Raw genomic sequence first — 16,761 nt, forward strand, 5'->3', positions numbered from 1 at the left:
CTGCCAGGGAAGCTAGCTTTTACCCCCCTCCACCGCCCACACATACACACATTTCTCTGGCTGGCATCAGCTATTGCTAATTTTATGGCCAACCGCTTGTATCGGGCCTTTTTGAGACCTTTGTGCCAATTCCCCCCGCTATAGGAACTTCACAAATAAATCAGAGCTTTGATCCTGACCAGCCCGGGGGCAGCCTCAGACAGAATCTGCCTTGGGCACAACAGCCTTCAGGCACAAGGCATGGCTGCAGGGGACAGCCCTGGCCACTTTGTGTGAGCTCTTCCCTCTGAGTCACCACTGAACACAAGGGCCCAGCAGGGCCAGTGGGTGCTCTGATACTCCAGCACCACCCTGAAGCCTCACACTGCCTGCCTGTGGGCATGATGGGTCCCAGGGCCCTTTACATAAGAAAACACCACCACCAAGCTTTTATACAGCCCTTTTCATCAAGCAATAACCCTGTGTCCTGACCCAATACTTAATATCCCCCTGCAGTTGCAATCAGAGACAGTATTTCCTTTCCCTATTCGTCCTCACATGCTATGTAGTGTTGCTGTGCTCTGTTAAACAACTGATGTGATCCAAGCCAGAGCTAGCTGCATTGCAGTGATGCCTGAATAAAGCCTTGAATAACCTGACCTACCAGAAGGAGTATTCTGAGGTTTAATGCTTGTAAAGCATTTTGGTGTCCTTGACTAATAGGCACTGCAGAAATGCAACGGGTTATTACATTCAGAGACAGCTAACACTGGCTTTAGTCAACCATCCAAACATCCAGCACACATTTGCAACTAAAAAATGTTCTGGAAACAGTCAGGATGCTTCAACATTGTCACTGAAGATGCATGTGCATGCGCAGGTGGGGGAGGGTAGTTCCAAGAGGTACAACTTCGGGTGTGTAAAATTCCCACCATGTATAAAGGCCTACAAAGTGCTGTGTGCTCTGCACTTCCACGGATGGCACAGGTAAAGATGGGGTGCTGTTCATCACCTTGCAGAGACTCCTTTAGAGAATCAGGACCGCTCAAGATCAGGCCCAAGGTATGTAAGTTGCCATCAATAGGTAGCACCCACCAGTAACCGTGACAGGACACAGCGTAAGGACGAGTCCAGGGGCCTGTGATGAGCACCACATAAAGGCCTGGATAGATAGATTAGAGAGGCCTAGTTTTCTGAAGAATGATTGAGCACAGAGTAGCTATAGGTAATCAGGATATGTATAGATTCTTTATAGCTCCAGTGCCCATAGGATCTCAGCACATCCTTATGGTTCTCATGAGAGAGACGGGGCTAGGAAGCAGCTTTGAAAGACAGTCTAACACCTAGTCTCCCAGAGCCCATTCCTTAGGAACATTTAATCATTTAAAAAATTTGCCTTGCTTTTTTCTTTTTAGTGGAGATTTTTGCATGAAAACAGGAACGTTCTTCCTTCTCAGTCCATCTTCTCTTGCTGCTTGTTCTTTATCCAGGTGCAAGTTTCAAACTTCTGTGCGCTGGCTGATCTACCACAGAGAAGAGCAAACCTGGTTATTCCAGGTGCTGTCAAGCATTTGGGCATGGATATCAACTAATTGCACACGCAGACAACACCTGTGCCTGCAATATCGTGATCTGCCCATGCAGGGATGTGGGCTTGACTCCCCTCCGTTACAGCTCTACAACAGGACTCTGGTAGATCAGGTCTTGCTGTCATCCTCTTCCTCTCCGGCAAGTGGCTGTGAGATCAAACGGATTGTCTGACATCAGCTGGAGAATAAACAGGAGGGGGCAGAAGGACTCCTAAGGGATGAAGATCCTGTTTCTATGCAGATGGCCCTGGCAATAAAGGTGGTGGTGGGGGGGAACCATGTATAAAACATGATACACAAGGAGAACTGTCTCTAAAGGGATTTTTTCCCCAAAGTTTTCCAGGAGGCAGAAGCAGCTCATTACATTTTCTTTATTTATAGGCCTGATGGTGCAGTGGTTCTATGCCTGGATCATCCACTGAAACCAATGGTAAACAAATGTGTAGGTAACTCTTTAAAAGTCTCTAATGCATCCCCTTTCCTACATGCAGGGATGTGCGAGCAGCGTTGTTCACGTTATTCCCTTCCTGTTGATCCACCCCAACTCTGATCAGGCAGAGAGCTTGACTTTTCTTCTACCAGTGCTGTTGAGGGCCCTGTGACTCATGGATTAAAAACAAACAACAACCACCACCACCACCACCAGCAGCCTGTAAGCGGCTGTAGTCTGCACCAGTTCCAGCCAGGTACTGTGGAGAACTCCCTCCCTCTGTTCATTCACTTGGGTGGTTTCATAAGCTAATACATTTCACCTGACAAATCCCAGACAGGAGCTGCATGCACTCCCCTCTGCCGCAGTGAACCCCACCATCACCCCTTAGGAGAGAAGTGATGGAGAAGGCAATGCCGTATCAAAGGAGGGCTCACCAGCACATTTGCACTGACAAAAATCAGACGAGAAGAGCTCGTCGTTAGCTGTTGGGAGGAAAATATTGAATTTAAATGTATTTCATGCTATTTCCCAGTGGAGGGATCTATTACACTGAAGAATGGTCTCAGTAAAGAGGCAGAAAGCTCATTGCTTGAGTCATCAAAATAATAAGTAATATGAATAGGGAGGTTTTCACTCACAGATCTCAAAGCTTTATGAGGGAGAAACGTGTCAATATCCCCATTTTACAGATGGCGAAATCAGCACAGAGGGAAAGTAACATGCCCGTTGCAGGGCTGGGGATAGAAGCCAGGTGTTCTGGGCCCCAGTCCAGCCCCTTAGCCACTGGGCCACACTGTCTCAAAGCACTGATTGAAGGGAACAATCCCACCTTGGAGAAGAACAGGCGATGTAATCCAACCGGTACTTTCTCTAACTTCAATGACAATGTATAAGTTATAACCTATTATTTGTACCACAGTAGTGCCAGGCTCTGCCCAGACTTCCAGGACAACACACTCCCTGCCTCCAAAAAAACTTACAGTCTAAAAAGTAACAGCAACATTGATCTCACGTTGTGGTGGTGGTGGTGAAGTCAGCACTGGGGAGTGGGGCAGAGACATTCAAGCTCCGTCTGGCCTCCCACAAAAGTGCAAGCACCCCGTTGCAGACCAGCTGCTGGAGTTTTACCATGCCTCCTTCTAGGTCTGCTCCAGGGTTAGACGGCAGGGTGATACCGCTGGCAGGTAGTCTCAGAGTGGACTGGGCACGTGTGCAGTAGGAGTGTTAAACGGGTGATTGACTTGCTACTTCTAGAGTAGTTTACAGCTTTATTTGGTTTCTAGACTTTGTGCATCTTCATCACAGATACAGCCCTTGAAACAACAGGGCCCTGATCCCTGACTGTGGCTGCAGGAGCTACCACAATATAATTTTGTTTTCTATTTTTCACCATATCATACTTGGCACCCTTGTAGGGAAGGCAGCTCTGTGAATTAACTAGTTAATATATGGAAAGTACTTTGAAAACATGAAGCGCTATGTAAGTGCTCAATATTGCTACTTGTCTAAAAATCCAAAGCCACTCAGGACTCCACCGTTGTTGCCGTGTCACATGCCGTACTGAGAACTTCACAGCAGCAGCAGGGACAGAATTCAGATCCTTGTGCTCTAAAAGCACACTTGAGCTAAAGGAGAATCTTCACGAGCTCTCAGCGGTATGGAAACTACGACATCCGATTGGGCAGGTGTGATTCCCACTCCTAGAGGGCAGCAGTGCTCACAGTCACTACCCAGCTCCTTGTGTTATTACGGCCAGTTGCCAGCGGTGGAAAAGCTTCCATCAACCAATTATCAAGATGGTTATTCAGTTCAATTTGAATACTCATTTTTCTCATGTCCTTTCATGAATAAAAGTATTTTCTGTACGGCACAAGATCTTTCCACCCCTCCTGTTAATACCGAGTGAGATCCTTATATCTTGGAGCACTGTAAAAATATGGATTCCTTCTCACATAGCCCACCCTGTGGGACAGAGAGGGCAAGGAGAGTTGGGTGAGTAATTGATTTTTCAATTCAGTGGCTGAACAGAAAAATTCAGGAAAAAAAAATTTCAGGTTGATCCCAAAATGACAATTTTTCAGTTTTTCTCACCAAAATAGAAAAAAAACCCAAACCCCCAAATTAAATGTTTCGTTTTGTTTTTGGTCGCTTCCCCTTGTTGTTTATTTTAAGTCACACAAAGTCAAAATGTGTCATTTAGAAAATGTCAAAACAAAACGTTTCAACCCTTTGGGGTCCCACCCCCCCTCCCAGCTGGAACTATTTTCCGAATTCGACTCGAATTTGCAGACAGTTTTAGACAACCTGAAACCACGTTTTCCAGAAAATAAATCATCAACCGGGAAAAAAAAATGTGCCCACAAGATCTCGAAGCAAGTACTGTTTTGGAGCTTGAGAGCCTGAGGCACGGAGAAATGACATGATGCGCCAAGGCAGCAGAGAAAGACCATGGCCCAGCACCCCAATACCTGGCTCCTGGTCCTGTACTCTGGCTCCTTGCCAACACTGTTTGTAGTCCTCCGTTTGCAGGGGGAAATGTGGATCTCCAGTTCCCGGCAGTGCTTCACCGCACAGGCACACAGCAGGCATCAGAGGCCGCTTCCGGGGCCCTGGATGCAGCTGGGCAGAGCAGCTCATTTATCACTCTGCATGGCCTTATTCCTGCGGCTGCTGTTTGCAAAACGCAAGCTGAGTGGGCGGGGGGGGGCAGGGGGGGGATTTCTCAGTCAGCTTCAGAAAGGACTGAAAACATCTGCCCTGGCAGCCAGCACCTCCTCAGGGGAGAGCCGTGGCTCCAGCAGACTCTAAAGAGGATTCTCCACAGCAATTCCAGTCAGGCTGGTGGGCAAAAGCAGTCCTTTTGATCTTTTTAAAGTGAATTTAGAGCTGGTGACAGGGGATTGAAGACACTAATAGCTGAAATCCACTAGCCACAGGATGGACATAGCTAGCACAAGTCCCTACACAACACATGGTCCTCCACCCTGACATACAGGGACCTCTGTAGTGGTAGCAAGATAAACTAGTCTCAGTAGCCAGTCTCGCTTGTAATGGACAAGGATGGCATTTGTAATGGGGGTGACTGATGTGACAGTCCTCAAGAGTGAGGCTTCCTACAGCATCTAGCACACTGGGGTCGTGGTCCATGACTAGGGCTCCTACGCGCTGCAATAAATAATCATAATGATTCTGTGTAGGCCATCGAACTGCTGTCAGACTCGAGTGGCCCTCAGCTATGACTGCATCCAGGCCAGTGCTTGGTGATCCATATGCTCAGTACCAATCCCCTGAGCCATTCAGTACCCACAACAACATGGTTTCTGGTTACCAGCATGGCAGGCTAAACACTCCCCTCGTTTTGCGTGGCCGCACATCCCCCCCACCAATCAACTTCGGTGCTGTCTCTGTGATAGAACGGAGGAGAATTTTGCTGCAGATCTTAGGGCCCAGCCCTGCTGTTTCTGAAACCTCTGGCCAAACTCCCATTGATTTTAAAGGAAGCAGTATCAGGCCCTTAATTTGCAATTAGTATTTGCACTGCGGTAACATCCAGGACCCCGAGTCATGGCTCAGAACCCCATTGTGTTAACCACTGTACAGACACAGAACAACAAGACGGTCTCTAAACTCAGCATGCAGTGGGCATTTGCAATATACATGCACTGCGATATACGTACACATTTTTAAAGCCAACCCTGGCCTCACAGAACTGACAGCACATAGGACTGGATCCATAGATGGTGTGAAATCTCTGCAGCTGGAGCTAAATCAGTTTACACCAGCTGGGGCTCTGGCCCTGCCGTCACCATTATTGTTGTATCAGACTGCTTCCTGTTACGTCCCAGCCTCTGCGTGTATTCACACTGGAAGCTCTTTGGGGCAGGGATCTCACTTTCCTGTCTCAGTGATGCATCTAACACACTGTTGGAGCTGTATGCGAATGATACCGCATTACCAGCGAGCACTCCCCAACTCGGCTGGCCTGATTTATAGTAGCAGAGGTTTTTAGCACCATTGTGGCATCTTCTGCCTATGCTCTGTTCCTACTATGCTGAGGTTAATATGGAAATTACTAACTGCTTATTCTTTCCAGCTGTTCCGTGAGTCAGAGTGTGCATTAAAGCTTATTTCAAACACGACACTTCATTGGAGTCAGCGTGGCCATTCCCCAAACCACCCCCTCTCTGTAATCCTGCTCCTGGTATGTTGTTTGAAAACGGAATATTTCTCTAACTAGTCAATTCAAAAGTATGTATAATTTAAGACACAAGCCCCAGGCAGTACTGTGAGATCCAGTGCCTTTTTGATGGAATCTGTATGGGGCTGAGGGGGAACAAAATGGGTTTTCTTGTACTTCCGAGGTTTGATTATTAGTATTTTTGTGGGGTAATTATTCTGCTGTTTCTCAGACATTTTGTCAATGGACACGCAATCTAGGAGAGGGGTAGAAAGATTTTTGTAAGTGAATCTTAAAACTAAACTCCCTGTTCATAAAGCGCCACTGAATGGTGCTAGGCTGACATCCACACCCCAGGGAGAGTCAAAGCTTCTTCATGCTGTCCTTCCTTTGCGTCTCCATGCCAGACCTGCAGGGATCACTTCTGGGGAGGAGACGGGACTTCAGTCTCCATGGGCCATCCCATCCTTGCCTCTCAGCTGAACGCGTTTGACAGCTCACCACGGTGCACCTCAGTGCCAGCTCCAGTACAGGCACCTATCCACTAGCAACAGGAGAGACACCCACCAACTCGTTTTACACAGACTCCGGAGTAACCATGAGAAGGCAGCTTTCAGGGTGAAATCTTGGCCGCACCGAAGTCAATGGGAAAAATCCCAGTCACCCTCAGTGACTACCCATCAAGGGGTAGAAAGGATGGTCTAGTGGACAGGGACTGGGACTCAGGATGCCTGGATTCAACTCTCAGCTCAGACACAGATTTCCTGTGTGACCTTGGGCAAGTCATTTCAGCATTCTGTCTGCTCAGTCCTCACCTGTAAAATGGGGATCCTAGTGCTGTCTGTCTTGGGCATGTCCTGAGGATAAAAACCATTAAGCTGTGAGTGCAGTAACGAGGGCCATGCCACAGAGAGATACCAAGGTCAAACCTTGTAAAAGACTCCACCGTAATTACCAGTTCCCAGACTCATCAAATCTCCTTTCCAAATACATACAGAGTCCAACTGGGAAAAGTAAGGGGAATGGATGATTTAATGGCTGGAAGCAGCTGTGAATGTGTATTTTATCTTGATACAGTGTGGGAGTGATTGGGGTTTGAGTAGGTTTTTTTAATTATTCCTAATAGACAAGTACACCTTTTTGAAGAAATCAGTTTAAAATAATACATTCTTACATGCTGAGATCCATACTCAAGTTCAGAATGGCTCACGCAGCATCTACAGCTGCATTTCTAAACATCAAGAATCAAATCAACACCCCTCTAGAAATAAATCGCACCATTTAAAATGACCAGTTTCAAACCGTGATATACGCAAACTGCTGAGAGAATACTAATAAATATGCCAAGATAAGAATTCATGTTGATAAATACAAACATTAACTTAGCTTCTCAACGCCACGAGGAGGTAGAGATGATTATTGCCATTATACAGATGGGGAAACTGAGGCACAGAGGAGTGAAATTGATTTGCCTGAGGCTTCACAGGAACCCAAATGCATACCCAGGATTAGAATCTGTCACCTGATAGCTAGTTCTGTGCTGCCAGTGTACCTGGCATAGCAATCTGTTAAGTGGGTAATAGGTTGTTGATTGGTGCGACGTTCATTCATCTTCAACTCTGATATACAACCTGTGTCTTGCCTTTTTTTTTTTTTTTTGACATGGCAAATACATGCACTTGGTTTGTGTTTATTATTAAAACTAGAGCTGGTTGAAAAAACGGTAAGTATGTTTCATGACAAATTTTCAAAAGAAATGATTTTTTTTAACATTTTGAATTTTTCTCAACTGACAAAAAATTCTTTAATTTAAAAAAAAATAATTTTGGTGGGTAACCCCCACCCCACCTTGCTCTCTCTCTCTCTCTTTTAAATCTTTCTGTGACAAGGTGAGGGAGGAGCAGTGAGAGAAAGGTGGTTCCCCCCATTTAAACGAAGCAAAATTTTGGGGAGAAAATTGAAATTTTGCATTTCAGAATTTGTCATTGAAAAATGAACATTTTTGACCAAAAGGAAAACATTTCACAAACACTTTGGTTTTGATCAAAAAAGGCATTTTATGTCAAAGTTTTGATGGAAAATATTTGACCAGTTGTAATTAAAACCCATTTCAAAGTGTTTCCCAATGTAAGGAGTGGTTTTCTGTGTGCCAGCTTGGAAAAGGAGAATCAGCTTGGGTTCATACTGGCTTGTGTATCATCACCACCAGTAATAAAGATTTTGCAAGCTAAAAACCCACCTTGAGATATATCTGTGGCACCTCATTACCTTCACAGTTTGCCTTCATTTGCAAACTCATTGAAGCTCTGATCCTCTGCTGCCCTTTGCCATAGATTGTTTACACGTGTACAAAGGAGTGTACCAAGGCTGCCATTCTGGTTTGCTAGTGTTTCACGCCCACCTTTGCACGGGTGTAAACGTTGACACGAGCACCAATGCAGCGGAGAACCAGTCTCGGTATAAGATGTAACTAAGGGCAGAATCTGTTGATGATGCATGAGCCCAAAAGATATGTGCAGGGAGCAGATCTTTGCTAGCTTTGCAAATCCACTGTTCAGAGCAGGCCCGCCCTAAAACATACAATGTGAAATCTGAGTTCACTTGTCCCAAATGGTGCAAAATAGAAAGTTAGCTAGTGGAAGAGGTAATACACAGAACCGTGTCTCATGTTCCCCGCAGCTCAGTCAGATTGGCTGCATCCAGAGTTGGGGACAGGCGGCTTATAAAGAGCATCTTTCGTTAGTGCAAACTGGTAACTGGAGGTCACCCATTAATATTTATCAAGAGCGAAAGCTGAACTCCAGCAGAGGTGAAAAATAGCAGTAAACAGGTGCTGCTATTTGCTGGCATGACAGCTCAGGGAGAAGCTTGGGGAAAAGATACTAGAGCCTGGGACAGGCAAGCTGTTAAGGAAATGAATGAAGACGGTTTGATTTGAAAGCTTGAAGGCAATATTTCTCCTCTTGTGAAAGCGTTACCTCACACGCAAAACGACCGAGCTCAGACTAGTGTCCAGGGATACGTTCACCACTCCGTTCATTCCATTATTAGGGTATGTTTGCATATAGCACAGCTGTCTAGTGGGTGGATTCAGAACTGCTTGGGTTTGTCATAGGCCCTATACTGCTAAACTCAATGGAGAGCCTCCGTTTGCTCAAGTGGTAGGGGCCTTGGCTTTTGTTCTATCCTCATTGTCACTGCACAGTTCCAAATGCCTGTGACGTGTGGCATAAGGACAGCCATGACATTGCAGGTGGCCACAGATTTGTTACAATAAGAGGTAAACATAGAGATCACTGAAATGCAGCTACTTCTGGGGGTGGGATGTGGTGACTGTTTAAAGCAGCAGTATGCAATCGTTTTCAGGAAGTGAAATAAAGAGCAGCTCCTGCAACTAAAGTGCAGGAGGGACTGGTAACACCCTGGACTGGAACAGGTTCAGGACACCTGAGTTAAGCCCCTTAGTCCTGTGCAAAAGGCTATTGGACGACCACCAGTAGCCGGAAGGAGGTTGGTTATGCAACGTATCCAAAAGACGAGCGCCTCCTTGTGGCGGGACATTAGTACAGTACCGATCCAGAGAAGAGTCCTCCTGCTGGCTCACCCTCACCACGCTAGCCAGTCTATATGTTCAGTGGGATTCCTTTGTATCAAAGCCTCAGGCAAGTCAAATATCCTTATGGTAAGGAAATCTTGGTTGTCCAACAAGGCACATCTGTCGGTTCGCTCTCTGGAGTCTGAAGGGATGTGGGTAGGAAACACACGGCTGTATTTCACGTTTCTCAGCCGTCCTCATGCTGGAGGGCAGCGCCATTAAACATCACGTGCCTGTCTCTCTGCATCGACCTCACCATCGACGTGCTGCTTCCATTTGCCCAGGCCTCCCGCTACGTACGTCCTGCTGCTCGACTCGGATTCAGCAACAGCCCTCGAACGTGGTCACAATGGGGAGCAAATAATCTGTAATAAACTATGACGGAGTGCAGTCAGCGCTGGGGAGGGGAGGAGCAGAGCAACCTCAGCCTGCCCCCCAAGGACTCTCCCCGGCGGGGAGGAGGGGCACAGTCACACGTGGCCTTTGGAGGAGAAGGTGACGCATTCGATAGAGAAAATGAAAAAGCTCAGACAGAGAAACAAGCTGGTTAACTCAGACTTGGCCGGACTTCAGGGATGAATTAGGCCCAGTTAGGTTAATGTGATCTTCACACCCCAACGGTGAGATTAGAGATTCCCAGCATTGGCACAAAGATAATCCCACTCAGGTTCTCAACCAGGAGGTCACAACCAGCCTGCCTTTTCCAGAGTGCTAAATGGGAGAGGGGTCCCAGGTAGATCCCCCAGATGGGAGGGGGTCTGGGAATGGGAAAGACTGAGAACCACCATGGTATCGGACCTGAATGGGAGTAACGGAAGCCAGAACACGCCTGTTTCACTTGGCGAATCCTGGTCTAACTGGGCTGTGTCCCCTAGCGATCGCCGCTGCCCCGTCCTTTTCCTAACCTGCCAGCGAGTGCTTCGGGCTGAGCTGGTTTCCGCACTGCTGCTCCCTGATCGGTGGGGCTGCCGGTGGGTGGGAGGCGCTGGGGGGGGGGGAGTTGATGGGGGGGCTGCTGACGTGTTACTGTGGCTCTTTGGCAATGTACATTGGTAAATTCTGGCTCCTTCTCAGGCTCAGGTTGGCCACCCCTGATCTATGGGCTCTGTATGGACCTTGGTAAACCCACATCTGGGTCTGGCCAGGCTGCACTTAGCCACAGTTCCACCCTCCCATCCTGGTGCTGGCCAGAGGCCAAAACACCGTAATGTAGAGCAGCATATGGACTGCTCTAAATGCGCGGGATGGAGCAGGTCCCCTAGGGACTGCTCCGCCAGTGGGGCGCACCAGTGCACCATGAGCTCTGCTCTCCCCACGTTCCTGCTTTAGGCTGACCCCAGGCACTAGATCTAGCTTTCCCAAGCTCATCTCTGCACCCGCCAGGTCGTGTGTTCAGGGATCACACAAGCTTGGTTTCCACAGATGCCATAGGAGGGTGCTTTGTGCCTTCAGCTCAGCCCTTTGCTCTCTTCCAGCTGGCAGCTGCTAATGACCCCAAAGCAGCATCTGCAGGAGTGCATGGGCTAACGCTGCAGGGCCTTGCTCAGTGGACGGTGCCAGCATGCTGGTGCAAAGTACTGCAGTCAGCGTCCCCGGCGCTAGGTGGAAAGTTGCTGAATGTGTATCGTAGCTGCAGTCTCTCTGCTCTACGAAGCACTTTCCTAAACGCTGCATCAAAAAGTGCTGCGCCCATAACAACCGGAGGCCAACAACTCAACCCAGAGTGCCATTTCCTAGCCAGCCCCATTCCAGGCCTGATTCCACAGCCCTAACTCACCAAGTCATCCTTGCTCCCATAGGCAGACCCCACCCACGGGCAAACGTTCCTCTCGTTCCTGCTCCGAGGGTCTCATTGGTGGAGTTCTGGCACTGTCCTTGTAAAGTCAATAGTTGGATGCTTGTACATGGACCTGGGCAGAAGTCAGGCTAAAGCTTCGCTCTCTCACACACAGCGGGGGAGAGAGGAAAGCAGCATTGCTGTTCTGGAAAAGAGAGAAGCCCCTGGAAGGAACGTTGATTTCTCTTTGCGTACACTTGTTTATGCATTCACAATGGTGCCACTTGCTTAATGTAACATAGCTGCAGATTTCCTCCCCTCTCTGAGCGATGGAGGGGGCAGGCCCTGAGCTGTAGCATAGGATTCCACTCAGCCAGCGGTTGCATGCACACACCTCCCACTAAAGTCAATAGGTCCCTGGATTCTATTTCTAGCTCTGCCACAGGCTGCCTGTGCAACCGTAGGCAAGTCACTTCACCGCTCTGTGCCTCAGTTTACCCATGTCACGTAACCACTTTGTGCCTCAGTTTACCCACATCACTTCACCTCTCCACTGCTTCCCCATCTGTTCAGTAGGGATAACCCCTCCCACATGGACATTTTGAGGGGTAATACACGGTCTCTACAGGGCTTGACGATGCTTGGATGGAAGGTGCAAATAATAATTCTCCTCGCTTTGCTTGTCCCCTGCCTGTTCTGTGGCAAATGCACAGACACAGAGTAACTAATGAACTACAGCAGCAGCAGCAGCAAAGGGCTTTTAGGAGCGTTCAGAAGAGAGCAGGCATTGCTTTCTTTTAGTAACAAATTATCTGGTTCTTGGCTTGTCAGAACGTAGTACAGACTCATGGAACCAGGCAGGCTCCTGGAATACTCTGCTGACTCTTTAAAAGCCAAACGGCAGTTGCACCCCTCCAGGGGGCTGTGATCTTGACAGAGCCAATCAACTAAGCAGGTCCAAGGCACCCAGATACCATGTCGATGAGCTCAGCGCAAACACAGACAGGGTCAATTAGCGGGAGAGAGTTCTGGCACGTGCTTGGAGGGGAGGTGTTTGCGGAAAGCCCTGGGTGCTGCCTGCGGGAAGCTGTGCTGGTGATTCACTCAGTGGCACTCTTCCCTGCGAGTCAGGTGGGAGCCAAGTCCTTCAACCTGGTGTGAGGTTTTTTAAGACCCCTTCTCCCCCGGCCCTTCCAGAGCGCTGTGCTCTGCAGTGCCAAGCCCCTATGCCAAAGGGCCATGTCCACATGGTGGCTGTTAGAACCTGCTATTAAAAAATTACCAGCACTGACCAACTTTGAATTCTACAAAGCAGTAAAAACACTGCGGGCATTAGCCCTGCGAGCCCGGCTGCAGCCATCGCAGGCCCACAGCAGGCAAAGATCTTTAGAAATCTAACCCCAGCTCTTTCGTCTGCCCCAAGACCCTAACAGCAATAACCTGCCAGGGGTGCTCAGGGTAATTAACACTCGCCCTCCCAGAGCACCTTCCCTGCTAGGTCCTCAAAGTGCTTTGGCAGCTACTCAAGCCTCGTGAACTATGTGTCTGTGTCATTATCCCACAGAGGAGGTTAAGAGACCAACTAATGGAAAGGATAACTGGTGGCAATGCTGAACATTGGATTCCTGAATAAAGTCGGGGACACCCAAACACACAGTCACTAGAGAGTACCGTGGGCTACTCGCCGGTAGTTCGGGGTGTGTGTGTGGGTGTGGGTGTGTCTCCGTCTCACACGCACAGAGAGCTGCCAGGCAGACGGCTGCTTTGATGCAGGAACATCTGAAGCTGTTTTCGGGGCAACCCGTTTGAGAGGGAGGGAAGGCATCTAACATGACGCTGAAGATGCCCCAGGAGGAAATGGTCTCTGGTTTTAACTTTCTACTCCAAGCCCATTCATCCAACAGGTGAAAACACCATCTGCGCTCTCCCCCTCTGCCTTTGGCACGGGTCCGGCCCTTTGGAGTTGAACTTGAGCTGCTGAGAACCAGCCTGGAGAGGGGTCAATCACCAGCCAGGATGCCCCTGCATGGCTGAGCCTGGTGTAGCAGTCTCTTTGGCTCTGGGACCTCCATCACTGGGCGCTCGAAGCCTGGGCTGGCTTGCCCCTGTTCTCGACTCAGCCCTCCTGGGCAGTAAAGAGCCCAGCAAAGCACAAGTTTAAGGAGCCTGTCCTAAGCCATCAGCCCACTCTGGGCTTGACAGTCCTTGTCTCCCTTTGTGTCAAAGGGACAGTCCCTTGTCCCTTTGTTTTTACCTCCCCTTCCTTGTGGGTCGGTAGGGAAACCCAGGCCCTCCCTCTCCTCTGGTTTCCAGCCAGGGACTCTACATCAAAAAGCTAGAGGCTGCTGTCCCATCAACTTGCTGCTGTTTCCCTGGGCCACTTCCTACCTTCAGTCTGAGGAGAGTCCCCTGGGGTTCCCTGACAAACTGGGTCTCCCCGTGATCTCAGAGGTCACTCCTGAAATTCTGTTCCGCGGAGCTCCTCTCCTCTGGAGTCTCCTGCACTTTCCTCTTCTAGGAGCAGCCTTTTATCTCAGCTGCTGCTGGCCCAATAATTAGCTGCAGGTGGGGGAGTAGCTGCTCTGCCCATTAATCCCTTGGTGGCTGTTGAAGCTTAGGGTCTATTCATCCCATCTCACAGTCCTTTTGGAATATGGGGCCAGATCCTTGGCCGGTATAAACCAGCACAGTCCCACTGTCCTCGGTGGAGCTATGCCTGTTTACACCTGATCCATGAGTGCTGTGCTCTCCATTAAATATTCTGCACATTTTTCATGAGAGGAGTCAGCTCTCAGATGATCACTTTGGTGCCGTCCCATCTCACTTCAAAGTACCTTGACCAGTCCTGATCGTCTGCTCTCCTAATCCTTGCCCCTCCAATTTTACACCTCTTAATCTGGGATTTCCGAAGGGTCCTGCACCTTAGGTGTCCACCTTGCACTGAAAGTCAACAGAATTTAGATCTTTTATGACAGTCACAGCTGTTATGTTCCTCTCTGAGCCTCAGTTCAGAGATGGCTGGTAAGTGGTGGGATTGATCGGTTACTGCAGAGCTGGTCTGGAACTGGAATTTGGACATTTGGGGGGGTGGAATCTTTCTAAATGGAAATTAAATGTCAAAATTTCCCATGACGGGTCAGTTCAAATGTTTCCTTTGCATTTTGATATTTTTAATGCTTTTTTTAAAAAATATTTATCTTAATCTTATTTTTATTTTTAATTTATTTTAAACTAGAAGATTATATTATTTTGCTTTGTCTGATAATTTATAATACAGTATAAAATAAACGGCCAAAGAAAAAGTCACTGTGGAATGAAAAATCAAACCGTTCTGTTCCAATAAGGCAAACTCTATCAAAATACTTCATTACATCTTTTAAAATTAAATCTTGTTGAAGCATTCCCATAGAACATATTGATTTGAACAAATCTTCATTTTCCGACAGAAAAGCGCTTTGTTGGAGGAATTTTGACTCACTCAATTACCAGCAGGTCATGGTGCGGAGGTGACACAGCTGAGAAAGGAACGGCAAGTCTATCAGGCCAGAACATTACTGGGGGCCTTTTCCTGGTAGCTTGTGTTGTAATTTAGACTAGTGTAAAAAGGGGGTGAAAAGCTCCCATTCTGATTTGGGAGCTTTGCACTTTGCACTGGTGTAAATGATTACACAAGAGGGTGAACTGGGCCCAAGAAGAATGCGGACACAAAGAAAGGATACACGTATACAAAGGAAGGAACAGCTGAACAGCACGAGCAAATGCCATTGCGACAACCACTAACGTGAAAATACTGGTGTGAACATCACTGCCTTATGGAATTAGACATGCAGTCTCATTGTAGTGGTCGGTGGCCGTCCCGCCCTGTCAATCTCCCTCACTACATTGTGCCTATAAGTGCAACGCTCAACAGGGGAATTAGCAGCCTAGAGGCTCTGGCCCTCCGGGCAGGGCAGAGCAATAAGCAGTCTAAGAGTTCTGTGTGTAGGCCTGCTGACCTCAGGTGAGTAGGCTGCCAACCCCCAAAGGGGGGCAGCAGGGGTAGGAGGACCCAGGTCCGCTCTTCTCCACTGGGTCCCAGCCCAGGGCCCTGACAGTAGCAGAGCGTTGCACCACTGGATCAGTGGGGATCCCACCAAAACACGCTGATCTAGACTCTGGCAACACAACTGGATTATTGTCTGCTGTCCCTGGGCTAGTTCCTACTACCCCTTCTAGGGTACCTCCGTCTCCTGGGTTCCTCCGTCTCCCTGGGGTACATGGCCAGCAGCAGTCCCGGCACCTCCTCTGGGTCTTTGGCACAGATCTATCTTGGTATGTACATAGCCCCAGCTATGACAGTACCTGGGCACCTGACAATGCATTTATCCTCACAACACTCCTGCGAGGCTGGGCAGGGGGCTATTCCCCGCATTGTACAGATGGGAAACTGAGGCACAGAGAGGCTAAATGAGCTGCCCAGGTCACTCAGGTAGCTCGTGATGGAATTGGACACAAGTCCCTGGCTAGCATTCTGACAACTGGCCTTCCTTTTTATTTTTTTTAACCAAAGCCATCGGTCTTGGGTGCTGGGCTCAGCTTCGGGTGAGAGACATCTCCTTCCTTCCCCAGGTCTCCTACAACTGAGCAGTAGGGCCTGCCTTTTAAACTTCCTGTCCTGCCCCTCTGCTTCCAGTGGGGGGTGGGTGGGCTGGTTGAGCTCCACCCACCAGGGGGAGAGGTGTAGTCCCTACCCGTCAACTTTAGAGGGAGGCCACACCCCCTCATTAAACCCATCTAATCCCCTCCCTGAGACCTTCCCAGGTTGGGCGGTTGTAGCCATGGGGTTGATGTTAACAGGAGCCCTATGGCTAATTCCTATCTCTGTGGAAGTTTCTCTCCACTGTATTTGCCAGTAACTTTTCAGTGGTTTGAGCAATGGGTTTCCATCACTCCAGCAGATGGAGTATTCCACCTTCTTGGTTCTTTTTGAGAGCCATGATAAGCTGGGAGGGCCCAGTTCTGGATCCATGGCCAGGTTTCACCATGCCCGCCCCCAACAAGTCTGTTTTAAATGGCCCCAGGAACATTTATACCTATGCACATCCAGTGTCCCTGTGAGATTACGTTTCACTAGTGTGCAGTGGGGGCTAGAAGCAAGGTAAGGTGGTGTTTGGAGGAGACTTGGTACTGGTCCGGGAATGAAAGTTTTGGTGCCAGTTTCACGTTCAGGTT

General features: G+C 48.6%; 1 long non-coding RNA gene across 2 annotated transcripts; it reads right to left on the reverse strand.

Moving 5' to 3' along the window:
* Positions 1 to 373: 373 nt before the first annotated feature.
* On the reverse strand, positions 374 to 14,042 carry LOC122462555. 2 transcript variants are annotated; one of them, XR_006285182.1, is made up of 4 exons: positions 13,939 to 14,042; positions 6,994 to 7,035; positions 4,470 to 4,689; positions 374 to 1,815 (listed from the first exon to the last, which is right to left on the reverse strand). It is a non-coding gene; the product is annotated as an uncharacterized LOC122462555 (long non-coding RNA). The 2 variants fall into 2 exon arrangements; XR_006285183.1 differs by lacking the exon at positions 374 to 1,815 and adding an exon at positions 2,169 to 2,483.
* Positions 14,043 to 16,761: the final 2,719 nt, after the last annotated feature.

This window comes from Chelonia mydas, chromosome 12 (assembly GCF_015237465.2).
Source record: "Chelonia mydas isolate rCheMyd1 chromosome 12, rCheMyd1.pri.v2, whole genome shotgun sequence".
Taxonomy (NCBI): Eukaryota; Metazoa; Chordata; order Testudines; family Cheloniidae; genus Chelonia; species Chelonia mydas.